At 39.3% G+C, this 25777-nt stretch overlaps 1 protein-coding gene across 1 annotated transcript in view; it reads right to left on the reverse strand.

Moving 5' to 3' along the window:
• Window positions 1–2105: 2105 nt before the first annotated feature.
• The window catches only part of NFKBIZ (NFKB inhibitor zeta), a 46783-nt gene continuing 23111 nt past the window's right edge, over window positions 2106–25777 (reverse strand). The window contains exon 13 of the transcript XR_006818055.1: window positions 2106–2244. The gene's annotated coding sequence lies outside the window, so the exon portion shown is untranslated. The remainder of the gene's footprint in view (window positions 2245–25777) is intronic.

The following is a 25777-nucleotide window of genomic DNA, read 5'->3' on the forward strand; positions in this document are numbered from 1 at the left end:
TTTCATAGGTGAAAAAACAACAGTAAAGTGGTGAAGTAACTTTCCTATGGATACACAGTGAGTGGCAGACAAGGCAGGAAAAGACTGATTCCAGGCAGTATATGTATCACAGATTCCTGGAGAAATCAATGAGCCTATCAAAAATATAGTATATATCTAATCATAATTTGATGATTTGATAGGCTAGGCTCATAACTAATCCCCAAGTTAGTCATTAGCTATTTTGATTATGCTCACCCACTTACTATTTTGTAGCCACTAATTAACTGTTGATTGTATGCTAGGAGCTTCAGAGAAAGACTGACTTATTTTTCTGAATTGACTCTCTCTGTGGATTCTTAGAATTTTATTTTAAAATCAAAATTGAGTAGATATGGTCATAGAAGGATTGGAGCTGCTTTTTCTTATCATCATCATATCATCCCATGTGTTATCTGGTTTTCAATTTTATTGCATCTTATTTTCTCTTCTATGTTGCCCTTAAAGTTTTAAGGTCCTTTTGAGCAGGAGTCCTATCTTTTCCCTTGAAAACAACAGAGCTACAGAATAAAAGATCAAAAAGAAAAAAACAACAAAAAAAAAAAACCTGTTAGCAATGGTTGGTTCTGGGTTGATGCAATTGTATTTTTTTTTCTTTTCTGTACTTTCCAAATTTCTCACAAAGTGCTTATTATTAGGGGAAATTATTATTTTAAAATCATTTAACCTTTCCTTATCTAGGACAGTATATGTTGATTTCTACAAAACATCTCATCAAGGTAATTTTTTTTCTTTTCTGTACTTTACAAATGTTCCACAAGTGCTTATAAATTAGGGAAATTTTTTTTTAATTTGATAGAGATCACAAATAGGCAGAGAGGCAGGCAGAGAGAGTTGGAAGCAGACTCCCCACTGAGTGGAGAGCCCGATGCAGGGCTCAATCCCAGAACCCTGGGATCATGACCTGAGCCGAAGGCAGAGGCTTTAACCCACTGAGCCACCCAGGTGTCCTGAAAATTATTATTTTAAATCATTTAAAATTTCCTTATCTAGGACAGTATATGTGGATTTCTACAAAACATCTCATCAATACCAAAAAAATATCTAGAAGTGACACCAGTGATAAACAGAAGTAAAATGTTTATGTTAACTCCAAAACTAGAGCTATATATGTCACAGGACAAGTGAGAAGGAGCCCCTCCCACAGGGAGGAAGAAGACAAGTTGGAGGCATTTTAGTGACCTCACCATCGCTCCCCTGAATCCAAGTGACTGAGGTACATAACCTACAGAGTGCTTTCCACAGGCTCATGGAATAAAACCTCACTGTGTTCCACAGGAGAAGGGGCAGGCTCCAGAGTAAAAACAAGACTTGTCACCTTCCTTAGAACAAGGACCCCCTCAGAGCGAGAAATACTTCTTCTAGGTAGTGTGATGCTTCTAAAGTGTTGTTTGTGACACTTTTAAGCATGTTGATACAAAAGTTACTGAAGTTAGTCAGTTCTGGAAAGGTCTTTTTCCTTCCACATCAGGGAAGGAGAGGGAGCTAGAAGACTTGGGTTTTTTAACAGAAATGTATTTCTCTGGCATTGCTGTATTTTGGAATAAGTAGAAACCATTGCTGTCTGCTTTCTAATGCTCTGTTTACTGCTGTGCCTCTGATGTCATGGGTTGTGAGCTAGGAACATCGCAGTGCATTGTTGGGTTGTATTCACCACCCAAGTGCTTCTAATAGGTAGAGGGTTGACGGAATGACAGAAAAAATGTTGGAATCTCCTCCTATATGTGAGTCAGAGAGGAAGTTGCTACCATCTTCATGGTCAACTGAAGAAATGCATACTACGTGTTTGAAGCACCAGGAGAGATCACCAACTGTTCTTGTCAGGTCGGCCCTGAAATGAAGATCAGAGTGTCTGCTTCAAGAGATTAGGCTAGGCCCCAAAGCAGAAATTACAGGTGACATGTACTAGGGAAAAGGAGAGTTGGGCACACTAATAAGGTTCTCTAAGGAATAGTATGGAATCTTCTAAAATACTCTGGGAGGTGGGATAGAGAGACAATTGTACAGAAGTTCTTCCTTAATTCCTCCTGGAAGTACAGTTTTCCCTCTGGGCCAGAATCCTAACAGGGTAGCTCGGTGAATCCTTGAAAGATGATCATTAAAGATGTAATATCATGATTCATAGACTGATTGACTGGGTTCAAAAGCCACTTCTGACAGGAATTTGATGTAGTTACTTCAACTTCTCAGCATTGGCTCCCTCATCTGTGGGATAAATCATGATACTTAAGTCATAGAAATACTATAAGGATCAAAAAGGGAAATGTGTATAAAGTACTACATATACAAAGTACACAATAGGCCTACAAACCATGATAGCTGTTACTAATTGTGTGTGTGTCTATGTGTGTATGACATCGTGTATCTATACTTATCTCATGGCAAAGAAAGATGAGAAGCATTCTGGTTTGAGTTTTGGATTTATTGAAGGTGATTTTTAGCATATGAAATGTTTTACATGTCAGACCTTCAATAATGAGTCCAAATAACAGTGTACCATGATAAAGCTATCCTGTTTTCTTGGTTAATGGCTTTCCATACATACTGAGAGTCAGTTTAAGTAACTGTTGTGCAAGTTTCTCTATGTCAAAGAAAAATTACACAGAACTGAGTTTAATAGGAAAGGAAGAAGACATAATCCAAGTCTATTGCAATAAGAGAGAGAGAGCTTAACTTCCCTAGGAACAAAAAAGCAGGAGGGTTTTTAAGGGCTGAAGTGAACTAGTAGGAAATACTGTTAAGGTTGTTAAGCGAGTTTGATCAATGTGATTAGGCCATCTGTGTTTGCTAATTGACACTTACCAGTTCAGGCTCCTACCCTCCTACAGAAACTGGGAGACCTGGATGCTACCTTTCCTGATGATAACATTTCAAAGAATGGCTCCTAAGTCCTTAAAACAGATGGTTCTGGGTTGTAAAAGGGACAAGAGGCCAGGAAAAGATTTACTTCTCAAATGGGCAAATAGAGAATTTACAACTATAAATTTTCTAAAGTAAATGTTCTAAGACAAGGAAGGTCAGTGACCTACTGTCAGTTAGAAACCTGTTTAAAGTTTGGTCAAGCCGAGGAAACTAGGGCCATCTTGTTCATGCTCCCCACTTAACAGGATCAATGTATCAGTGATAGAAAGAGCCACCTAATGCATATTTTCTCTGATGCCACCAGGAACTACCTGTCCAAAACTAGTTCCCCACCCCCATCTGAAATAACCTGTCTCTTTTCTTACGTGTCTGGACATTCTCACCATTTGAGTCATTCCTCTGAGTCAGGCAACAAAGGCGAGTGCACATTTGAAGAAGGCCACTGTTACAGTGCTGGTGAGACTTGGAGACTAAGAATGAAGGACCTACCCACACCTTACTGTCAGGGCAAGGCCCTCAGCAAAATTTTGAGGTACACAAAGACTCTCTAACTTTTCTTCCCTTCTGTGACCCTCCTTGTTGTTTCTGACAACCTATGCTTCCCCCTCAGAATTTCTCCTCTCCTTTTCTTTTCTCCCAAGAAACTTGCTCTTGAATCTTGTACTAAAATGTAAAAAAACTGGCTAAAAGCTTAAAAATAGCCAGAATGTTTATATACTAACTGAATCTTAAAGTAAGTGGAATTCCTGGTTCTGATCAACGGTGGTCTAGAATTTTAAAAGACCTCCCCCTTGATGCTGAAACTGCCCCTTCCCAGCAAATGGCTTCCACACTGAAACACAGAGCATGAAAGCACTAATGGGGAGCCAACCTGCCAAGAACAAGCCCTAGACAGCCCTAGAGTGGCCCAGAGCCAGGCCGCTGAAGTGGAGGCCTGGAGATGGAAGTGGATGGGGACTCTGGAAGTTCTTGAAGAAGAATATCAAAAGAATATGTCAACCAAAGTAAAGTGACAAAAACCAACTTTTCCTACCCATTACTTTTCCCTCAAATGAGTTCTTTTTTCTAAGATTTTATTTATTTATTTGACAGAGAGAGAGCACAAGTAGGCAGAATGGCAGACAGAGGGAGAGGAGAAGCAGGAACCCCCACCACTGAGCAGAAAGCCTGATGTGGAGATCAGGGTGCTGGGATCACAGCCTGAGCTGAAGGCAGACACTTAACAACTGAGCCACCCCAGTGCCCCTCAAATGAGTTCTAAGCTGAAAAATGTATGGGACCCAAAAAAGGACCATTTGGTTCAACTTTCCCTCAAGCCTTGTCCCAAGCCTTTCCTTCTAGCAGGAAATTCATCATATTCCAAACTAACAAAATAGATTCTACACCTATTCCCCCCAACAATGCCAGCTTTAATGTATGCCTCCAGAACACAGTTAAATGAGTTAATATATGTAAGGCAGGGAAGAAGTGTGTGGTGCATAATAAGTACTGTATACATATTAGCTACTGCATTTTTATTACTGTTATCATTATTATAATTATGCCACAGCCTGATTGTGAGGGATCTTTGGCAAAATCAGAGTAGAAAAGTACCCCAGTTATAGCTGCTAGGTCAGCACCATAAAACAGAGGAACTCAGTAAATTTCCACAAAGCAAGATGTAATCATCCTGCTCTTTGCAAAGACTTACAATAGCAAAATGGATGGTACTTTTTTTAGGGATAGACTTCCCCAGGAATGCTGGTCTTGCTAGTTTGTATTTGTGAAGTCAGAAGTCAACTGAACATGTTTTTATTTGGGGTTACCTCTAGCCAGCACCATAGATACATGTGGGAACTGATGGGGACGACTCCCAACTCCAGTGGTATCTCTAAAGGTATTTCTTGTAAAAAATTCATCAATAAAGCAAATATAAAGAAAAGTTCTTTGATATTAGAAGGATGGTGTGTCTTTACTCCTGTTAGCATCCTTGAAAGTGACCCACAGCATTTGTTACATAACACCGAGAACTAGAGCAGTTCTGCTTCCTGGGGAAAGCCAACTTCCAAAAACTGCCATAGATCTGTTGATATAGGGTAATTCAGTGCTAAACTGACCCAGCAGGGTGGGGTTTTGTTTTCTTTTTTCTTTTCTTTTTTTTTTTTTTTTTTTTTACTTAAAAGGGAAAAATACAGAAAGAGAGTTTGTGTTTATGCCTGATCTAAATTTTTCACTTCCTCTCACAGAAGAGAAACAGATGTTCAGTGGAGAGTTGGGGAGGTAATGGGGGAGATGAAGGAAACAAAATAAAATTGTAGTTCAAGTTATCCTTTAAAACATCAACCAGATGTTGATTATCTAATGTCAGTGTTTAAAACTTCAACACAGAAGAATCTCTTCATCTTCTTTCACAAATTCTTTGTGCCCAACATTTTCTTTAAAGACACAAATGTAATAAAAGCAGAGTCAACAATTACCAGAACATCTTTTCAACATATGCTGCTGAGACAACTAGATACCCACAAGGAAAAATATTAATTTACACCCTTATTCAAACTACACACAAAAATTAACAAATTTTATACACAAAATGAATCATAGACCTAACATCCTTTACTACAAGTAAGAATTAAACTACACAACTTTTGGAGCACTTGGGTGGTTCTGTCAATTAAGTGTCCAACTCTTGATCTCAGCTCAGGTCTTAATCTCGGTTGTGAGTTTGAGCCCCACATTGAACACCACATCGGACATGGAGCCTACTTAAAAATAACTAAAATAATAAAAAATAAAAGTGAAACTATACAACTTTTAGAAGAAAACATAGGAGAAAATCCTTGTAACTTGGGTTAGGCAAAGATTTCTTAGATATGGTATCAAAAGCACTATCCATAAAACAAAATATTGATAAATTGGACTTCATGAAAACTTAAAAGTTTTGCACTTCAAAAGACACCATTAAGAAAATAAAAGGACAAGCCACAAGCAAAGAGACAATATTTCCAAATTATATATCTGATAAAAGACTTATAACCAGAATATATAAAGAACACTCACAGGGAGGAGGGGCAAGATGGCAGAGGAGTAGGAGACCTAAATGTCCTTGGGTCCCAGGAGTTCAGCTTGATGGTTATTGAATCATTCTGAACACCTACAAACTCAACAGGAAATCGAAGAGAAGAAGAGCAGCAATTCTAGGAACAGAAAAGCAACCACTTTCTGGAATGTAGGCTGTGCGGAGAAGTGAATCCAAGGAGATATAAGGGAAGATGGGGAGGGACCAGCTCCCAGCAAGTGGGAGAGTAGTGGGGCACAAAATCAGAACTTTTAGAAATCTGCTCCACTGAGGGACATCGCTCCAGAGGTTAAGCCAGGGTGGGGTTGGGGGGTAGAAAACTTGCAGGGATAGTGTGGTCTCAGGACCCTCGGGGTTACAAAAAGACCAGTATGTCTGAATATGGCAGAGTTCCCACATATCAGAGTGGGGAAGCCGGCTACAGAGACAGAGCCGAGGAGTGACTTCTCAGCCTGGGGTTACCTTAAATCATGATCTGAGGCACAGTTGGGACACTGATCTTTGAGGAGGGACCCCACAAGTGGTAGATCTGGGGAGACCCCCATCCTTTCTCCTCCAGGAGGAGCGGCAGTGTAGCGTGCTGCAGGAATCTGCTAGATTTGGAGACTCCAAATGGGGCCCATGCACCAGAGATAGAAATGCTTGGTCACAGCCAGGGTGAGCATGGAGTGTGGCCACAGACCAGGGAAATAGGAAGGATTGACTGCTTTTTCTGAGGGTATGCTGAGGAGTGGGGCCCTGAGCATTCAGCTCCTAGGGGGCCAGAGTTTGGAGGCTGCAATCTTCATTCTCCTCCTCTAAAGTGTTCAGGAACAAAAAATACTGAGAGCAAAACTGAGGAGATTGCTTAGCCTGGCCCCTGGCAAAGGCAGTGGAATTCCACCTCGGGCAAAGACATTTGAGAATCACTGCAGCAGAACCCTCCCCCAGAAGATCAGCAAGAACATCCATCCAAGACCAAGTTCACTAATCAATGAGAACTGTGGAACTCCAGAGCTAGAGGAATGCAACATACAGAATTCAGGGCTCTTTTCCCTTGATTCTTTAGTCTACCAAAGTTAATTTTTTTTATTTTATTTTTTTCCTCTTTCCTATTTTAAATTTTTTGTCAACTATTTTATTTTATTAATACCTTTTTCAAAAATCCTTTTTAATTTTCATTGTTATACTCGTATTCTATCCCTTCATTGTATTTAACCTTATTTTTTATATACATATAGGTATTTCTTTCTTTAAAATTTTGGGATACAGTTTCTTCTAACAGATCAAAATATACCCAAAATATAACATATGCCTTTGTTCTAATCTCCAGCCTGATCACATTCTTTCTTCTTTTTCCAACCAGCTTCTTATCTTATAAATTCTTCTTTTAGCATATTTTCTAATTCTCATCTTTACAACCATCCTGTCATCATGTTTACCCTTATTTCTCTCTATATATAAGTTTTTCTTTCTTTAAAAATCCCACATTAAAAACTTGGGAGGAAGTTTCTTCTAACAGACCAAAATACACCTAAAATCAAGTGTGTGGCTCTGTTCTATTCGCCATTCCCATATCTATCTATCTATCTATCTAGATATCTATTTATCTAGATAGATAGGTAGATGATAGATAGATAAATAGATTTTTTTTCTCCTTTCTTCTTCTCCTGATTTCAGGACTCTTCTGATATGGTTAGTGTACATAACCATATGTTGCTACCCTTTTAGTATTTTGTTCCCTCATTCATCTATTCTTTACTGGATAAAATGACAAGGTGAAAAAACTCACCTCAAAAAAAAAGAAAAGAGGCAGTACCAACAGCTAGGCACCTAATCAATACAGACATTAGTAATATGTCAGAACTAGAGTTCAGAATGATGATTATCAAGGTGCTAGCTGGGCTTGGAAAAAAAGCATGGAAAATACTAGAAAATCCCTTCCTGGAGAAAAAAAAATCCCTTTCTGGAAAAATAAAAGAACTAAATCGAACCAAGTTGAAATTTAAAAAATGAGGTGCAATCAAAAATGGAAGCTCTTGATGCTATGATAAATGAGGCAGAAGAGAGAATTAATGATATAGAAGCCCAAATGATAGAGAATAAAGAAGCTGACAAAAGGAGAGATAAACAGCTACTGGACCATGAGGGGAGGATTCAGAGATAAGTGATACTGTAACATAAAACAATATTAGAATAATTGGGATCCCAGAAGACAAAGAAAGAGACAGGGGCAGAAGGTATTTGGGAGCAATTATAGCAGAGAATTTCCCTAATTTGGTGAGGGGAACAAGCATCCAAATCCAGGAGGCACAGAGAACCCCCCCTCAAAAATCAATAAAATAGGTCAACACCCTGTCATCTAATAGTAAAACATACAAGTCTCAGTGACAAAGAGAAAATCCTGAAAGCAGCTGGGACAAGAGGTCCGTAACATAAACAGTAGAAATGTTATTGGCAGCAGACCTGTTCACAGAGACCTGGCAGGCCAGAAAGGACTGGCATGATACATTCAGGACACTAAATGAGAAAAATATGTAGCCAAGAATACTATATCCAGCTAGACTGTCATTGGAAATAGAAGGAGAAATAAAAAGCTTCTGGGACAAACAAAATTAAGAGAATTTGCAAACATCAAACCAGACCTACAGAAAATATTGAAAGTGGTCCTCTAAGCAAAAAGAGAGCCTGAGGGGCGCCTGGGTGGCTCAGTGGGTTAAGCCGCTGCCTTCAGCTCAGGTCATGATCTCAGGATCCTGGGATCGAGTCCCACATCGGGCTCTCTGCTTAGCAGGGAGCCTGCTTCCTTCTCTCTCTCTGCCTGCCTCTCTGTCTACTTGTGATCTCTCTGTCAAATAAATAAATAAAATCTTTAAAAAAAAAAAGAGAGAGCCTGAAAGTAAAAAACTAGAAAGGAACAGAGACAATATACAGTAATAGTCACCCTACAGGCAATAAATGGCACTAAATTCATATCTTTCAATAATTACCCCGAATGTAAATGGGCTAAATGCCCCAATCAAAAGACACAGGGTATCAGAATGGATAAAAAAAGACCCATTGATATGCTATCTACAAGAAACTCATTTTAGACCCAAGACACCTCCAGATTTAAAGTGGAGAACAATTAACCATGCTAATGGACAACAAAAGAAAACTGAAGAGGAAATCCTTATATCAGACAAATTAGATTTTAAACCAAAGACCATAATAAGAGATGAGGAAGGACACTATATCATACTTAAAGGGTATGTCCAACAAGAATATCTAACAAGGGGCACCTGGGTGGCTCAGTGGGTTAAACCTCTGCCTTCAGCTCAGGGCATGATCTCAGGGTCCTGGGATTGAGCCCCACATCGGGCTCTCTGCTCAACGGGAGCCTGCTTTCCCTTCCTCTCTCTCTACCTGCTTCTCTGTCTATTTGTGCTCTCTCTGTCTCTCTGTTAAATAAATAAATTATATTTTAAAAAAAAAGAATATCTAACAATTTTAAATATCCATGCCCCTAACATAGAAGCAACTGACTATATAAACCAATTAATAACAAAATCAAAGAAACACATTGACAATAATACAGTAATAGTATAGGACTTTAATAACCCCCTCACTGAAATGGACAGATCATCTAAGCAAAAGATCAACAAGTAAATAAAGGCCTTAAATGACACACTGGACCAGATGGACATCACAGATATATTCAGAACATTCCATCCCAAAGCAACAGAATACACATTCTTCTCTAGTGCACATGGAACATTCTCCAGAATAGATCACATCCTGGATCACAAATCAGGTCTCAAACAGTACCAAGAGATTGGGATCATTCCCTGCATATTTTCAGACCACAATGCTCTGAAGCTAGAACTCATCACAAGAGGAAATTTGGAAAGAACTCAAATACATGGACACTAAAGAGCATCCAACTAAAGAATGAATGGGTCAACCAGGAAATTAAAGAAGAATTTTTAAAAGTCATGGAAACAAATTAAAATGAAAATAAAACTGTTCCAAATTTTTGGGATGCAGCAAAGGTGGTCCTAAGAAGAAAGTAAAATAGCAGTACAAGCCTTTCTCAAGAAACAAGAAAGTCACAAGTATACAACCTAACCCTACACCTAAAGGAGCTGGAGAAAGAACAGCAAAGAAAGCCTATACCCAGCAGGAGAAGAGAAATAATAAAGATCAGAGCAGAAATCAATGAAATAGAAACCAAAAGAACAAGAGAACAAATCAACGAAACGAGGAGCTTGTTCTTTGAAAGAATTAATAAGATTGATAAATCCCTGGCCAGACTTATCAAAAAGAAAAGACATGGGGAGATGGAGAGAAGAAGGGAGCTGGGGGAAATTGGAGGGGGAGATGAACAATAAGAGACTGTGGACTCTGGGTAACTAACTGAGGGTATTAGAGGGGAGGGGAATGGGAGGTTGGGTGAGCCTGGTTGTGGGTATTGTGGAGGGCACATGTTGCATGGAGCACTGGGTGTGGTGCATAAACAATGAATTCTGGAACATTGAAAAGAAATTTTAAAAAAGAAAAAAGAAAAAAGAAAGGATCCAAATTAATAAAATCATGAATGAAGGAGGAGAGAACACTACCAACACCAAAGAAATATAAACAATTATAAGAACATATTATGAGCAGTTTTACACCAGCAAATCTGACAATCTGGAAGAAATGAAGGCATTCCTACATTCATATAAACTACCAAAACTGAACCAGGAAGAAATAGAAAACCTGAACGGACCCACAACCAGTAAGGAGATTGAAAGAGTCATCAAGAATCTCCCAACAAACAAGAGCCCAGGGCCAGACAACTTCCCAGAGGAATTCTACCAAACATTTAAAGACTAAATATAACTATTCTCCTGAAACTGTTCAAAAAATAGAAATGGAAGGAAAACTTCCAAACTCATTTTATGAGGCCAGTATTCCCTTTATCCCAAAAAAAAACAGACAAAAACCACATCAAAAAGGAGAATTAGACACCAATATCCTTGATGAACACAGATATAAAATTCTCACCAAAATATTAGCCAATAGGACCCACAGTACATTAAAGGATCATTCACCACGACCAAGTGGGATTTATTCCTGGGCTGCAAGGATGTTTCAACATCCATAAATCAATCAATGTGATATAATACATTAATAAAAGAAAGAACAAGAACCATATGATATTCTCAACAGGTGCTGAAAAAGCATTTGACAAAGTACAGCATCCTTTCTTTTTTTTATATATATTTTATTTATTTATCAGAGAAATAGCACAAGTAGGCAGAGTGGCAGGCAGAGGGAGAGGGAGAAGCAGGCTCTCCACAGATCAGGGAGCCTGATGCAGCACTTGATCCCAGGAACCTGGGATCATGACCTGAGCTGAAGGCAGCCACCCAGGTGCTCCAGCATCCTTTCTTGATCAAAACTCTTCACAATGTATGGATAGAGGGTACATACTTCAGTATATCAAAGCCATCTATGAAAAACCCACCACGAATATCATTCTCAATGGGGAAAAACTGAGAGCTTTTCCCCTAAGGTCAGGAACAGAGCAGGGCTATCCACTATCACCACTGCTATTCAACATAGTACTAGAAGCCCTAGCCTCAGCAGTTAGACAACAAAAAGAAATTAAAGGTATCCAAATTGGCAAAGAAGAAGTCAAACTCTCACTCTTTGCAGATGTTATGATACTTTATGTGGAAAACCCAAAAGACTCCACTCCAAAACTGCTAGAACTCATACAGGAATTCAGTAAAGTGTCAGGATATAAAATCAATGTACAGAAAATAGTTGTATTTCTATATAACAACAAGACAGAGAAAGAGAAATTAAGGTGTCAATCCCATTTACAATTACACACAAAACCATAAGATACCTAGGAATAAACCTAACCAAAGAGGCAAAGAATCTGTACTCAGAAAGCTATAAAGTACTCAGGAAAGAAATTGAGGAGGACATAAAGAAATGGAAAAACATTTAATGCTCAAGGATTGGAAGAACAAATATTGTGAAAATGTCTATGATACCTAGAACAATCTACACATTTAATGTAATCCCTACCAAAATACCATCAATTTTTTTCAAAGAAATAGAACAAATAATCCTCAAATTTATATGGAACCAGAAAAGACCTCAAATAGCCAAAGGAATATTGAAAAGAAAACCAAAGTTGGCGGCATCACAATTCCAGACTTCAAATTCTATTACAAAGCTGTAATCATCAAGACACTATGGTACTGGCACAAAAACAGACACATAGATCAATGGAACACAATAGAGAACCTAGAAATGGCCCCTAGGGTCTACTCTAGGGTCAACTCTACGGTCAACTCATCTTTGAAAAAGCAGGAAATGGCCCATAAACACATGAAAAATTATTCAACATTACTAAGCATTAGGGAAACGCAAATCAAAACAACTTCACATACATTATGTAAGCTACTAACAAAAAACAGAAGGGGTACCTGGGTGGCTTAGTCAGTTAAACATCTGCCTTTGGCTCAGGTCATAATCTCAGGGTCCCGCAATTAAGCCCTGTGTCCAGTTTTCTGCTCATCAGGGAGTCTGGTTCTTCCTCTCCCTCTGCCTCTTCCTCACTTGTGCTTTCTCTCTTTCTCTCAAATAAATAAATAAAATCTTTTTAAAAATAACAAATGTTTGTGTGGATGTGGAGAAATTGAAATCCTTGAGCACTCTTGGTAGGCATGTAAAAATGCTGCAGTCTCTATGGAAAACAATAATAGCAGGTTCTCAAAGAATTAAAAATAGAGTTATCATATGATCCAGCAATTCCATTTCTAGGTATATACCCAAATTCAAATTGAATTGAAAGTAGAGACTCAAACATGCATGTTCACAGCAACATTATTCACAATAGCCAAAGATAGAAGCAACCCAAGTGTCCATCAGTGGATTAATGGATGAACAAAATGTGGTATACACATACAATGAAATATTAGTCAACCTTACAAAGGAAGGGAATTCTGACATATGTTACAACACAAATGAACCTTGAGAACATTACACAAAGTGAGATAAGCCAGCCACAAAAAGACAAATATTGTATGATTCCACTTATATGGGATACCTAGAATAGTCAAATTCATAGAGATGAAAAGGAGAATGGTGGTTGTCAGGGGCTAGGGGGAGGGAAAATGGGGAATTTTTGGTTAATGGATATAGAGTTTCACTTTTGCAAGATGAAAAAGTTCTAGAGATTGCTTGCACAATGATGTGAATATACTTAATAGTACTGAACATTACTCCTAAAAGTGGTTAAGATGACAAGGTTTACATTATGTATACCTTACCACAATTTAAAAATTCCTTTAATGTTCTTGATCAATTTCTCTAGTAGGTGAGTCATGTTGTCAGCTGCAGACTTGAGTCCAAAGGCTTCCTGATTCAAGAAGGATGTTAAATTTACTGAACGAAACCTGTGGTTTCATTAAGAAAGCTAATTTTGAGCTTCCCTTTGGCAACTGTTGCATATTATATTTTGAGCCCTTCTTTCAGGGTTTTCAGCACATCTTTCCCAGACTTAATATTTGAAAAGTGAAGACAAAAACAGTGAGATGAATATGAAAGATCACCATCTCTAAAAATTGGTTGTTTCCACTTGCCGTATAATTTGGGTCTCCGTTTTTGAGAAGGCAAGAACCATGTCTAACAGTGCATCATGGCCTCCCACACACTGTATCAACCAGTGAGCCTTGTGGAAGGAAAAGAACTCATGATATTGATGAACTATCAGACTTTCAGCACTCATAACAAAAAATACGAATAGATACTTAATGAAAGCATCTGTTGTGGCCAGTTGAAGGCAGATACTCTGCAATGGAAGGAAAGAAAAAACAATGAAGAGATGGAAGACAGAATGGTCCTAAACAAAGCAGGGGAAGAAGGTGAGGTGGAGGTTAGGGATGATAAGGCATGGAGAGAGCCACACAGAAAGATAAAGTGTCCCTCACGCTGCCTCCCACTCAGTTCCCTCCAGACACAGTGCACATGGTGCCCAAGTATGTGCAAACACACACATACATGCACACACACACACACACACACACACACACACACTATTACATGTTTTTGGAGAGTGAGGGGACTGAGAAATGAGGTTGTGCTCAAATCCAGCTCTCACTCTAGCTCAATGGTTCCAGAGGCCTCAGAGGGGAATAGCTTACTAAGGAATCCTACCACCAACCTCTCTTCCATGTCACAGTGAATTAGAGACCATCAGGGAAACATCCCACATTCCCACTTGTGTCCTTGCCTAAACTTTTATCTGCATCCACTCCAGCAATTCCATTATCCTCCCCACCCTTACAATGACAGAAGAATCTCTTCTCTAATTGTTTCAACCCACACTCTGGACCCCATCCCTTCTGCATCCTGAAAGAACCATGTTTCATCCATTATTCCTCCCTCTCCTATATCTTCACCCACCCCTCTCCCCTTAGCATGTGCAGACACTCTGAAGTTACTTATTCTTTACTTTTAAAAAACTCAAAATGCAACACACATACACAAACACACACACAGAGAGGAATATTATTCAACCATTAAAAAGAAGAAAATCCTAAAGAAGAAGATGGAGGAAGAAGGGAGGAGGAGGAGAAAATCCAGCCATTTGCTACAACATGGATGAATCCTGAGGGCATTATGCTAAATTAAGTAAGTCAGACTGAAAAAGACAAATGCTGCAGGATCTCACATACATGTGGAATCAAAAAAAAAAGAAAAAAAAAAAAAAACAACTCGGGGCACCTGGGTGGCTCAGTGGGTTAAGCCGCTGCCTTTGGCTCAGGTCATGATCTCAGGGTCCTGGGATCGAGTCCCACATCGGGCTCTCTGCTCAGCGGAGAGCCTGCTTCCCTTCCTCTCTCTCTGCCTGCCTCTCTGTGATTTCTCTCTGTCAAATAAATAAAATCTTTAAAAAAAAAAAAAAAAAAACCTCACAGAAATAGAGAAAAGGTTGGTGTTTGCCCCAGGTAAGTCATATAGGTAGGGGAAATGGGTGAAAGAGGTCAAAAGGGCACAAATTTCTAGTTATAAGATAAATAAGTTCTGAGGAAATAATGTTACAGTAGGGTGACTATGGTTAACAATACTGTATTACATTTCTGAAATTTGCCAAGAGACTAGATCCTAAAAGTTCCCTTCACAACAACAACAACAACAAAAAGGCAAGATAATAGATGTTAAACCTAGTGCAGTAATCATTTGCAATACATATGTATATCAAATCATTATAGTGCACATCTTCAGCCAATCTGAGGTTATGTGTCAATTATATCACAATAAAACTGGAAGGAAAAAAAATCCTAGACCCTATATCTCCTTTTTAGGCTATCACTTCACAGCCTAATGGCTGCAAACACAGGAGGTTTTCCCTCCCCTTGGAGTCTGCCAGGATTCTTGGGAGTGTCTTTGCCCCACCTTCCCCCCAGTTTCCAAGTACCAACAGGCCCAAACACTTCCAGAAGCTTTGGCCTTTCCTCTCCCTTCTGCCTTGAGGGTGCAGAGTCTGTTGTGTGTCTGGCTCTCTCAAGAAATTCTGCCTGTTCCTGTTTACTGGGAAGCATCTCTCACGGAGTTGGCGTGACCAGAGAGGCATATTCACACAGAGGCAGTTTTATTTGTTTCATGTGTTTAATTATTTGACTGTTGTTGTGGTTTCTGGGGGTTTAGGGTGAAGAGGTGGGGAAGGAGTTGGTCAAAAGAGGACTAGAAGTGTAGAAACAAAACAACCCTAAAAAGCTATGAGAACCAACCACGCTGAGAAACAATTCCATCCACCTGGCCCACCTTTTCCTCCCATATTTTGCTACAGACATCCACCCACCCACTTAACTTGTTTTAGACAGGGAGAAAGGTCACAAAGAGAGGCAATCATTCAAAACTGCATCTTGAACTATGACCAGCCTGATATTTTAAGAGAGTTTGGACAGTCATCTTAGAGCGAGGAGACTGAATCCTAAAGTTTTGAAAAGTGACTTTAGAAGACTTTGGAAATGTCATGTTGTCAGGATATTCAGGAGGTCTGGATATTGCCCCTCCACCAGATCCTTCTCAGCAAAGCTACAATGTCTCACCAGGGAGGGAAAAAATTACACCAACATTCAATTCATGGACACTCAGGCCATATTGCAAACCTCAAGGTAGGATTTTGTGTATGGGGCTCTGTATCGAGAATGGCTTAAAAACCTAGAATTTATGCTACTGCTGGTAAAGATCAGATTCTAAATATTTTACATATTGGAAAAGTGGGCTAAAGGGGAGAGAAAGGAGGACAGGAAGGAAGCAGAACACTATTTGCAAAGGGCAAAATACTGAACCATGGAGTGATTATTGCCGAACAAATGGCACTGGTCCTAGCATTCGCCGGAGGCAAAGGCTGCTGTGTTTGTCATGGTAGCCTAGTATGTCTCTCTTCCCTCTTATGAAAAAAGGGCAAAATTTATTCCGTGTAGGAAAATGGGACTATGAGTAGTGGGTGACCATTATGCGAAGTACGGTTCAGTTCTGTCAGAAGAATTGCCTGAGAAAGCAAGAAGATCCCCGCACCCCGCCTACTCACAAGCTGGGTAACTGCCGCTTGGCGTCCTAGGGTGGAATCAAGCTAGAGCCACAGAGACTTTAAGGTGCCTTTTGGCCCAGAGAGTCAGTGACAACAGCAACGTAGATTGTTTTTCTACTTCCAGTAACTAATAAAGCTACTACATCTAAATCTTGCTTCCTCATTCTGACTTAGCTTTTTAAAATAAGTTAAAAAATAAAATAAATAAAATAAGTTCATTGGCAAATTTCAAGGATCTATTAAGTACTCAGCCCAGTGACAGGTTTTCTGAAGGCCAAAATTTATTATGGGGAGAACTAAATTAGAGCAAAAGCTAAAGAATGGAGTCATCTAAATAGGAAAAAAATAGAAAAATTAGAAAATTCCAGAACCCCCAGGAAAACTTCCTTTCTCCCTAATAATGACCATGAAGCCTCCTTCTTTATAAAGAATCAGATTGCCCCAACACTGTGTGGGTACTCTCTGGCTTGACTCATTTTAACCTAAGGGTAGGGAGGGCAAAATTAGAGTGAGGTATTTTTTGGGGTTCAGCCACACTTTTAAACGTAACCAACTCACTCTTGGTTCAGTATGGGGTGTGGGTTTTATAGCTGGCTGCCTCTCCTTGGTGATTAATGGAGCTCCACTGGAACCTCCAGTTCTCAGCTCCTCCTCCCATCTGGGATAAGAACAAATGATTCTCAGGCTAGAGCTGAGAGATTGGTATGAAGAAGGCTCATATGTAGTAAAAGATGACAGGGTAATGAAGACCTGACCTCTTGCTACCAGTGAAATCCCTGAGTTGTTTTCCTGGACCCAGAGAGCAGTATAATGCAAACACCCTTACCAGGTGTCATATGTTCTTACTGGGCAAACAGGAAATTCAAATCTTACCCTCCCTAGTCTTGCTGTGGATGACAACGCACCCTCCACACAGCCTTCAGGTCCTTCTAAATTAAAATGGGATCCTGGTTCTTCCCTAGATGACTTATTTCTGGGGGTCTCTCTCTCTCCTACATATCAGCTCCTTTGAGCAGAATTCAAGATCCTCCAAGATCCAGCTCTTGCCTCTTACTCCAATCTCACTTCCCACCATTCCAGTTCTTAAACTCTTGTAAGTCAAGCCACACAAAATTCTGTTTTATATCTCTGCCTTTTGTTTGTATCCTTCTCTCTTGACCACCTGATGAACCCATATTATCCAAAGGTGTGGTCAGTCCTAAGGTTTTCCTGGGCCAATTTTCCTGCGGCAATATGTGCATGCAGCCAAGAGGAAATGGCAGGTTCTTGCTTATAATGTTGCCGTATGCAAGCAACTCACCTAGGCTCCTCCACATCTTACTTTTTGTGGGAAATTAGCAAAGCAACACTACTTTGAAGCCATGGTTGTTGACCCTCTATGGCCTAGAAGGAAAGTGAGAGAGGAAGACTTCAGACAGTGCTTTTCTTGAATGCCCCTGAGGAGGAGAGGAAAGGCTGCCCTTTTTTCATAGGGTTCTGGGGAGCAAAGGCACATTCTCTACTGAAGACAGTTGCAGAGTATAGGGCGTGGATCTGTGAAAGTCCTGCTCTAATATTACCCCCTTCCTCTGGGGCTTTCTCCCACTCCTTTCCATCTCACTGCCACCATGTCCACCAAGTTCAGTTTTCACGGTGGTGTTTCATGGTCACTGGGCGTGGATTTAAGATTTAACAGAAAATAGTTTCGTTGATGTGTTCTACTGTGTCTCTAGTTTCTATATCATTGATCTCTGTTCTAATCTTGATTACTTCCCTTCTTGTGTGTGGGGTTGGCTTAATTTGTTGTTGATTCTCCAGTTCTTTGAGGTGTAAAGAGAGCTGGTATATTCTGGATTTTTCAGTTTTTTGAGGTATGCTTGGATGGCTATGTATTTCCCTCTTAGGACTGCCTTTGCTGTATCCCATAGGTTTGGGACCAAAAATAATCAAGTTAGTTTGAATTTTCATTTCTTTAAATCTTTCTATTAAAGTCACATACTTTTTCTGGATCCATTGGAGAAAATATAGGTCTTCATCTGGCAGACATTGCTGATACATTTTCTTTCAGGTAATATGTAAGCTATGTTATATTACAGATTCCATCATTTGATAAGTCCTCATCTTTGTGAGATGCATCATATTTTATTCTAGAGCATGTATTATTGCATTTGATCTTTCTATCAATCCCCACTGCTCCAGACCTTTCTAAATTACAACCCAATCCCATTACCTATGATTTAATTACTGTGGTGGTTCCATTTCAACTACACAAAGGCCAGGATCTTTTGCATAGCACACACGGATCTCTAAAATCTGCCCTTTGCTTCTCTCTCATCACATTTCTTACGGTCCAGATTTCAAACCGTTGCAGTTGACTAAAGATACAATACTTTCTTATATACTGATGCCTTTATATATCTTTCCACTCTGGAATGCCCTCTTGATCTTTGTATACTTGGTGACACCTATTTGTCCTTAGAGAACCAGAGCTAGTGTCTTCTGGTCAATGGAGTTGTTCCCAAGCACCCAACTGCAGAATTGATTACTCTCTCCTTTGAGTCACAGCTTAACCCTGTATTTATTTCTAAAACAGCTCTTGACCCATTAATTTGTAATAACTTCATTAGGTCATTAGCTCCTCTAGTAAATTGTGAATACCACAGGAGCAACATATCATATTAATTTTTATATGCTCATTGCTTGCACAGATGCATTGTTTTTAAATAAGTGAATATAAACGAATTGCAGAGGGTCAGTAAGAAGAAAGAAGAATATAGATCTGTTATTATGACTCCAATTTAACAGGAAAAAAACTGGGCTAGATGTTAGTGCTACAAAACTGAAGGCACTTAAACAAAAAGTTTAGTATCTAATAGCTATATGACAAAACAGAAGGCAACGCAGTACTAGGGAAACTCAGAGAGATTAATTCCGAGCTGGGAAGATATGGGAACTGTCATTCTATAGATCCTTAAAGATAAGTAAGCAGTAAGCAGGACTGATGATGGTCATACTAAAACTTTTGTGAAATGAAGGAGTAGTAAATAGAAATCAATGAGAATAGGGAGAAAAGCCTCCTTCATAAAGAGCAACATAGGCAAAGGTGCAGAGCTGGTGAGTACTGAGGGAAGGTCATGTAGTTCACATGGCCACAGTTAATGGCAGTGTCATGGGTAATCAAGTCTGTAAGGTTAGGTTGAGTTCATTCAGGCAGACCCTTGATATTTTTACTCTGCAAAAGGGAGGTTTTGAGATCAGAAAACTCAGTCTTCTTCACAAAAATCTCTTTATTTAAAAAAAAATTAGAACAACCAGAAATTGGAGTGCTCAGGCAGGATTGCTCATATTCTCAGCTGATGTTTTACCACAGTCTGTGTTGCTTGGCATGGTCATCTACCTCACCAAATGACTCTGAGCTCTTTCCAAAATCAACTCCACTCTAAGAAGCAAAACTTAACACCTTGAAGGTATTAAAAAACAAAAGGCTTCAAAATAGTGAAATCCCAAAAGCTTAAAAATGGCAATAATGTAGAAAAAACACTTTTATTTTGAAGGGGATGGACTGCATTTGGATATACAAATTCAGGCATGTTTGTCAAAAAAGAAAGTCATATTACTTTAGAGTCAGTAATGGGTATGTATAAAGTATGTGCGAGTCTGTGTGGGAAGGTACACATACATCAGAGATATGAAAACAAAGAGTAGAAATATAATACATTGAGGGCCAGAGTTTTCATATCTCTCCATTGGCAACCATAGCCTCTTACTCTTCAGATAAAAGGGTCTGCTATTTAGTCACCAACCAAAACCAGAGAAATGATTTCACTTGCAGAATAATCATGAAGCACCACAGGGCCTGCCTTTTTCTCTGCTACCACGCCAATTCTATTAATCTAAAAAAATGAATTTCAGTTGTAACAAATACTATGGGGAGAAGAAAATAACTTTCTAAGGCACCATACTTATTATTATTATTATTCATATGTGGGCTTCTCCCATGACAAAAAAAAAAGAAAAATATTTACTAATCTTTCAAGAATGGTCTAACATTTAAATAATTTATGACTAAAACTACAGCTCCATAAGGGTCAACCACGTTCAGTGTTCTTCCTTTAGATTTAATGAAATCAGCTGCAGAATAAAATCAGCTACAGCCCATACTTTAAATAGCAGTTTATTACATAAAATCTGTCTCACAACCACAATAGGGAACTGGCAGAATAGCCTTTGTTTCTTCAACAATTTTGTTCCACTGGTTGCTCAGCAAGGTTTTAGAATAGCCTTCAGGGAATCTCACTGGTAAGACCATAGACTCATGTGGATCATAGACTCATAATTATTCAAATCATGTTTTGTTTTAGTAACTCAAATTGTTCTCTTTTCTCTATTAAATAATTATTTCCTTCTCCTTTTTTTTGATACTCAGCAGTTTCTGAAGTTTCTTACCAAGACAATTTCCCTTTTCTGACTATCCTAATATTGACATACACAGAACAATACAGGAGACTTCATAAAAGGACTGTCCTAATTAAAACAATGGCTAGAACCAAAACTTATAAAATGCAAATTACAGGACTCACTGTCAATAAAAGATTTTTCTCTGCAAAGATGATGATGTCATATGATAGTTAACTCAGAGGATTAATAAAAGATATGATGAACCGTGCCATGACTGACACTATTTGCTTTACCACCTCTCTCTACCCCAATTTCTTCATGATCAGAATTGAGGTAACCTACCACACAGGGTTCTTAGGAGGAGTAAAGCATGCCATGCTTTAAATCAGTTTGTAAAATAAATCAGTTTATAAAATAAAAGGGTTTGTGTAAATGTCATTGTTACCACAATAGTGAGAAGCTGCCCATTCTGGATACCCTTCCAATAAAGTGTACATATGTGGGAGGTTGGGGGGTTGTAGTGGGTGAGGGAGACACTGGCCATGTTGTGGAAAACATTGGGGCAGAAGACAAAGAGTCAAGATGAATGCTTAAGAGACAATAATAGCTTCCCACAGAGTGCAAAGGAAACAGAGCAAGTAAGACATACATACTAAAACTTAATTGGCAAGAGACATGAAAATTTGTGTCTGCATGTTTTAAAGGAACCTAAACTTTACCGGGTGTTTGCCAGGGATGCAAGCATTGTCTTTGAAGCACCGCCTTTTTAGGACAATGTCAAATAAGATATTTGCCCACACATGCTTTTGCCAAAGTACAGACAGGCAGGAATCTATCTATGAAGAGAAATGCCTCAGGTTGTTTGCTTTTGACAGGCTCAACTTTACCAACTCCTCCAAATTAGATTTGTTTTTCTTCTCAGTGTCACCTGTTAAATCTACCCTCGTGTCTGTCTTACCTTGGGAGAATGCAATCAGTTATGGAGAGTAATCGTAATGCTGTTCTAAAAATGTTATCCACCCAAGTAAAACTATACAACTTATTGGGTCTATTGTACACCAGATGCTTTACACACATATTATTCAATCCATGCAAGTTATGGGTGATAACATTTTATAGGGGACAACACAAAGGCTTGACAGATTGGATGGCACAAGTCAAACAACCAGGACATGCTCATTCTACTGTGAATAGCTCCAATGCCAATGCTATTGAGCATACAAGAGAGATTGTGGGACTATGTTCTACCAAAGTGACTCCTTAGCCAAAAACTTTGAGTAAAACTTTCTAGGCATGGCACTAGCAGGTAATGGGTTACTGTACTCTAGAGAGACAAGGGGCAGGCCAGAGGTCTTCACCCACCCATTTACATTTGAAGTTCAGTGATGTATTAGGGAAAAGCAGCACTGGATTATCCTGGTCTAGCAATCTAAAACCAGATAAGCACTTGAAAGAGAAGGATGAACATGATTTCCAGGAGCTTGAACACAATTCCTCTAAGGTGCCTTCCTTCTTGTATTCCATAAATCCCTGACTGTTAGCACACGGTCTTAACTTTCCAAACCTAAAAGTAATTATGCCTCATTTTTTTAAAACGGTGCAATTTCCACTAATTCCCTCAGCCCCAGAAATGATACAAAATTGTTCTTTTCCTTTCAGGAAATCTTTTCCTCAAAAACAAACCACAGCTATTCCCCATCCTTGCTACAGATAACACTCTGGTTTCTAAAATGTGCTGAGGCATTTCTGCAGTCTTCCTTGGGGCTTGGGTGTGCTGCCTTGACCATCAAATCTCCAAGATCAAAATAGTGCCTGGGCAATGGTTTCTTTAAAGGTCTCTCTGAAAACTTCATGTTTTTCAGCCATATTATATAAGTCATTTATTATTCAATAAAACTTCAGTGAAAATCCCCAGCTACCACCACTTCTCCACCCTTGCACTAGACACCCCTAATTCCAGAGCTCAGATAGCACAAAGATGCTACAGACATGGAGACCATGCCTACCTTTTGGAGACCTGAACCAAACCTGGAGAGCAAAACCAACCTTCAAGAGGTCAACTCATAGCAGAAAACAGGCTAACAGACAGCATTCCATGTATCTGCCCACCTCTTCAGGCAGCTCTCCATCTATTAGTTCTGCTCTGCCTCCAATCCCATGTGGAAAGCCATGCATCAAATATGTCCAAACTTTAGGTTGGCACTACTCTTATAACCTGGATGTAAGTCATAGCAGGAAGGCACAATAATACAAGCCCAATTTTCTTCCTGCTGCATCTGTGGTGCTCCACAAACTCAGTTCAGTGGAATCTTCATTCCAGAAGAATTTAATAGTATGTTTTCCAGTCCGCTCCTTATGCTTTCCCTCAGTGGACTCCTTCTTGGGTGCCGCCTATGCTTCCTGCTCATGGGTGCTTTCCACAAGATCAAATGGACACCCAGACATCAAAAATAGATGAGATTTGGGACACATGGTGCCATTTTTTTAACCTGATTTTATGAAAGTGCTTTGGTCTGTCGACAAACTCAGGATGCCAAGGACTCCTTCCAGAATGATCCCATTGTCCTGTTCTGCTCGAACAATCCAAAAAAAAAGAGAATTTTCCTTCTTTGCATACTAGAATCACACAGAGAGATGGTTAAAAATACACTTCTTGGAGCACCTGGGTGCTCATTCTGTTAAACGACTGCCTTCAGCTCAGGTCATGATCCCAGAGTCCGGTGATTGAGCCCTGCATTGGGCTCCCTGCTCAGCAGGAAGTCTGCTTCTCCCTCTGCCTCACCCCTCTCTCATGCTCTCTCTCACCCTCTCTTTCCCTCAAATAAATAAATAAAATCTTTAAAAAAAAATACACCTTCCCAGGATCCATCCCAAGCCTACTGGACCAGAATATCTAGGAATAGAAACCAGGGAAGTCTGTTTTAACAAGCTGCCTTATTGATCCTATTGAAAATGCGAATTTGAGAGAAATATCACTGCAGCCGTAATTAGTAATATGAGAATCTGAAAAGTTCTTTATAACTTAGATCCTTCCTAGAATATATAACTGTCCTAAGAAATAACAGTTTCCTTTCCGGAGATCATACTTGCAGACATTCAACTGGGAGAAGGCAGATTTCCAACTGGACCCTAATCCTGGTCATAAGGAGATGAAGACATAAACTATTTTCTCCTTCTCCCACCTTCCCTCAGTCCTGACAAAGAGTTGACTGATCACAAATATGATTGCTTTATTAATAAAAATTCCATCCTACATTAGTTTTGTTTTTTTTTTATAGTGAAATGATGTAACAAGTTGGACAGAATATTTTTAGAGGATTTAATGTCTTCATTTTCACAAAGAAGGAATCTATCTCCACTTTAATGGCAAATACATTGGACCCAAACACCTTAGGACTTAGATCCTGGGGTGAAAAACCATAAAGTTAATAGCACACTGGACACAACTGATAAATAGCTGACTAACAGTGTGACCCGTAACTGAGCACATAATGATAGCTTTGACTTTACTCTGAGCCTCAGTGGAGAGGAAGTTCAAAGTGAGTTAGCCACTAATGGGAAATTCATGTTCCCTTTCGACATCCCCTGTTTTTCCCTTTTTTACTTCCACAGTTGCAAGTCAAGTTTCTATACGCAAGCAGACAACCCTGGGTAAGCCCAGTTGAACTAATGCCAACTAACCAGGTCACATAGATATAGATGAATAGTTACTGATGAAAGGTTAGCAAGAACTTCAAGTGACTACCCAAAATAGGATCATCAGCTTCTCATGAAAATGAGAGTAGTCGATAAAATTTTCCAAAACATCAAAAAAAAAGATAAATGTAAAACAAGTTTGTATACATTATTAAAGTGCTCAGGTAATAATATAGTAAAAACCTTTTTCACTGATGCATTCAGCAAATGTTTACTGAGCACCTACTATATGGCAGGCACTGTGCTAGGCACGGAGGATTCAAAGGTGAATAAGAAACAGGCTTGATCTCAAAGAGCTGTGTTTCTAGTAAGTGGAGACAAATATATGCACAAAGGTGTGCAATAAGGAACTAGGGGTGTTAGGCAGGTGGGTGGACAGGCAATGATGGGGACAAAAGAGGGAATAGTCAAACGGTCCTTGGGAAGGCAAGAGATAGCCTGTATAGTCTTCAGTAGTTCGTAGGTATTCACTGAACAGATAGGGTAAAGAAAGTCTCTCAGCGCAGCATGAACAAAAACTTTTATAAAGACAAAGTGTATGGCATATTTATAAAGTGTCAAATAATTTGGCACATCTGGAATATCACAGGGTGCAAGGAAAAAGACCTAGGGATGACCCTGAAATCTAAGAGGAGCCTCGTAAAGAGCTCTGAATAGCATGCCTGGGTCCTAAGGCTCCAGAGGGTCCCACTGAAGAGCTTTAAATCTTAGAGTCATGGTAAATTCACCCTGGGTGAAATGTAGAGATTAAGTATAAGTAAAGAGGTATCAGAAGCACAGAATTGGTGTGGAAGACAATGCAATGATCTAGACAAGATCATGAAGGCTGAATTAAACCAGGGATAGTAAAATAGAAGTGTGTACAGATGTTAAGAATTACTATAAGAATAAAAAAAAAAGGCTATGGACAAAAACCCAGTTAACCTAGTGTCTCTCTTTTTATTCTTACAAGTAGACCAGTTATTTACTGAAATGATTTCATGCGGAGCATAAATTCCATGTGAGACAACAGTCTAAATTAATTTCATTTCTCTGATAAAATATATGAGTGCTACTGAGCAGTAAGGCAGCTGAAATACACACAAGGCAGGAAGGAAAAGAAGAGCCCAGGATTATGTGAAATAAGCAGTTCTCAGTAATTGCCAGAGGTCAAAGTGGAACTCATAGACCCATACACCAAAAAGAATGAA

Source organism: Meles meles, chromosome 4 (genome assembly GCF_922984935.1).
Source record: "Meles meles chromosome 4, mMelMel3.1 paternal haplotype, whole genome shotgun sequence".
Taxonomy (NCBI): domain Eukaryota; kingdom Metazoa; phylum Chordata; class Mammalia; order Carnivora; family Mustelidae; genus Meles; species Meles meles.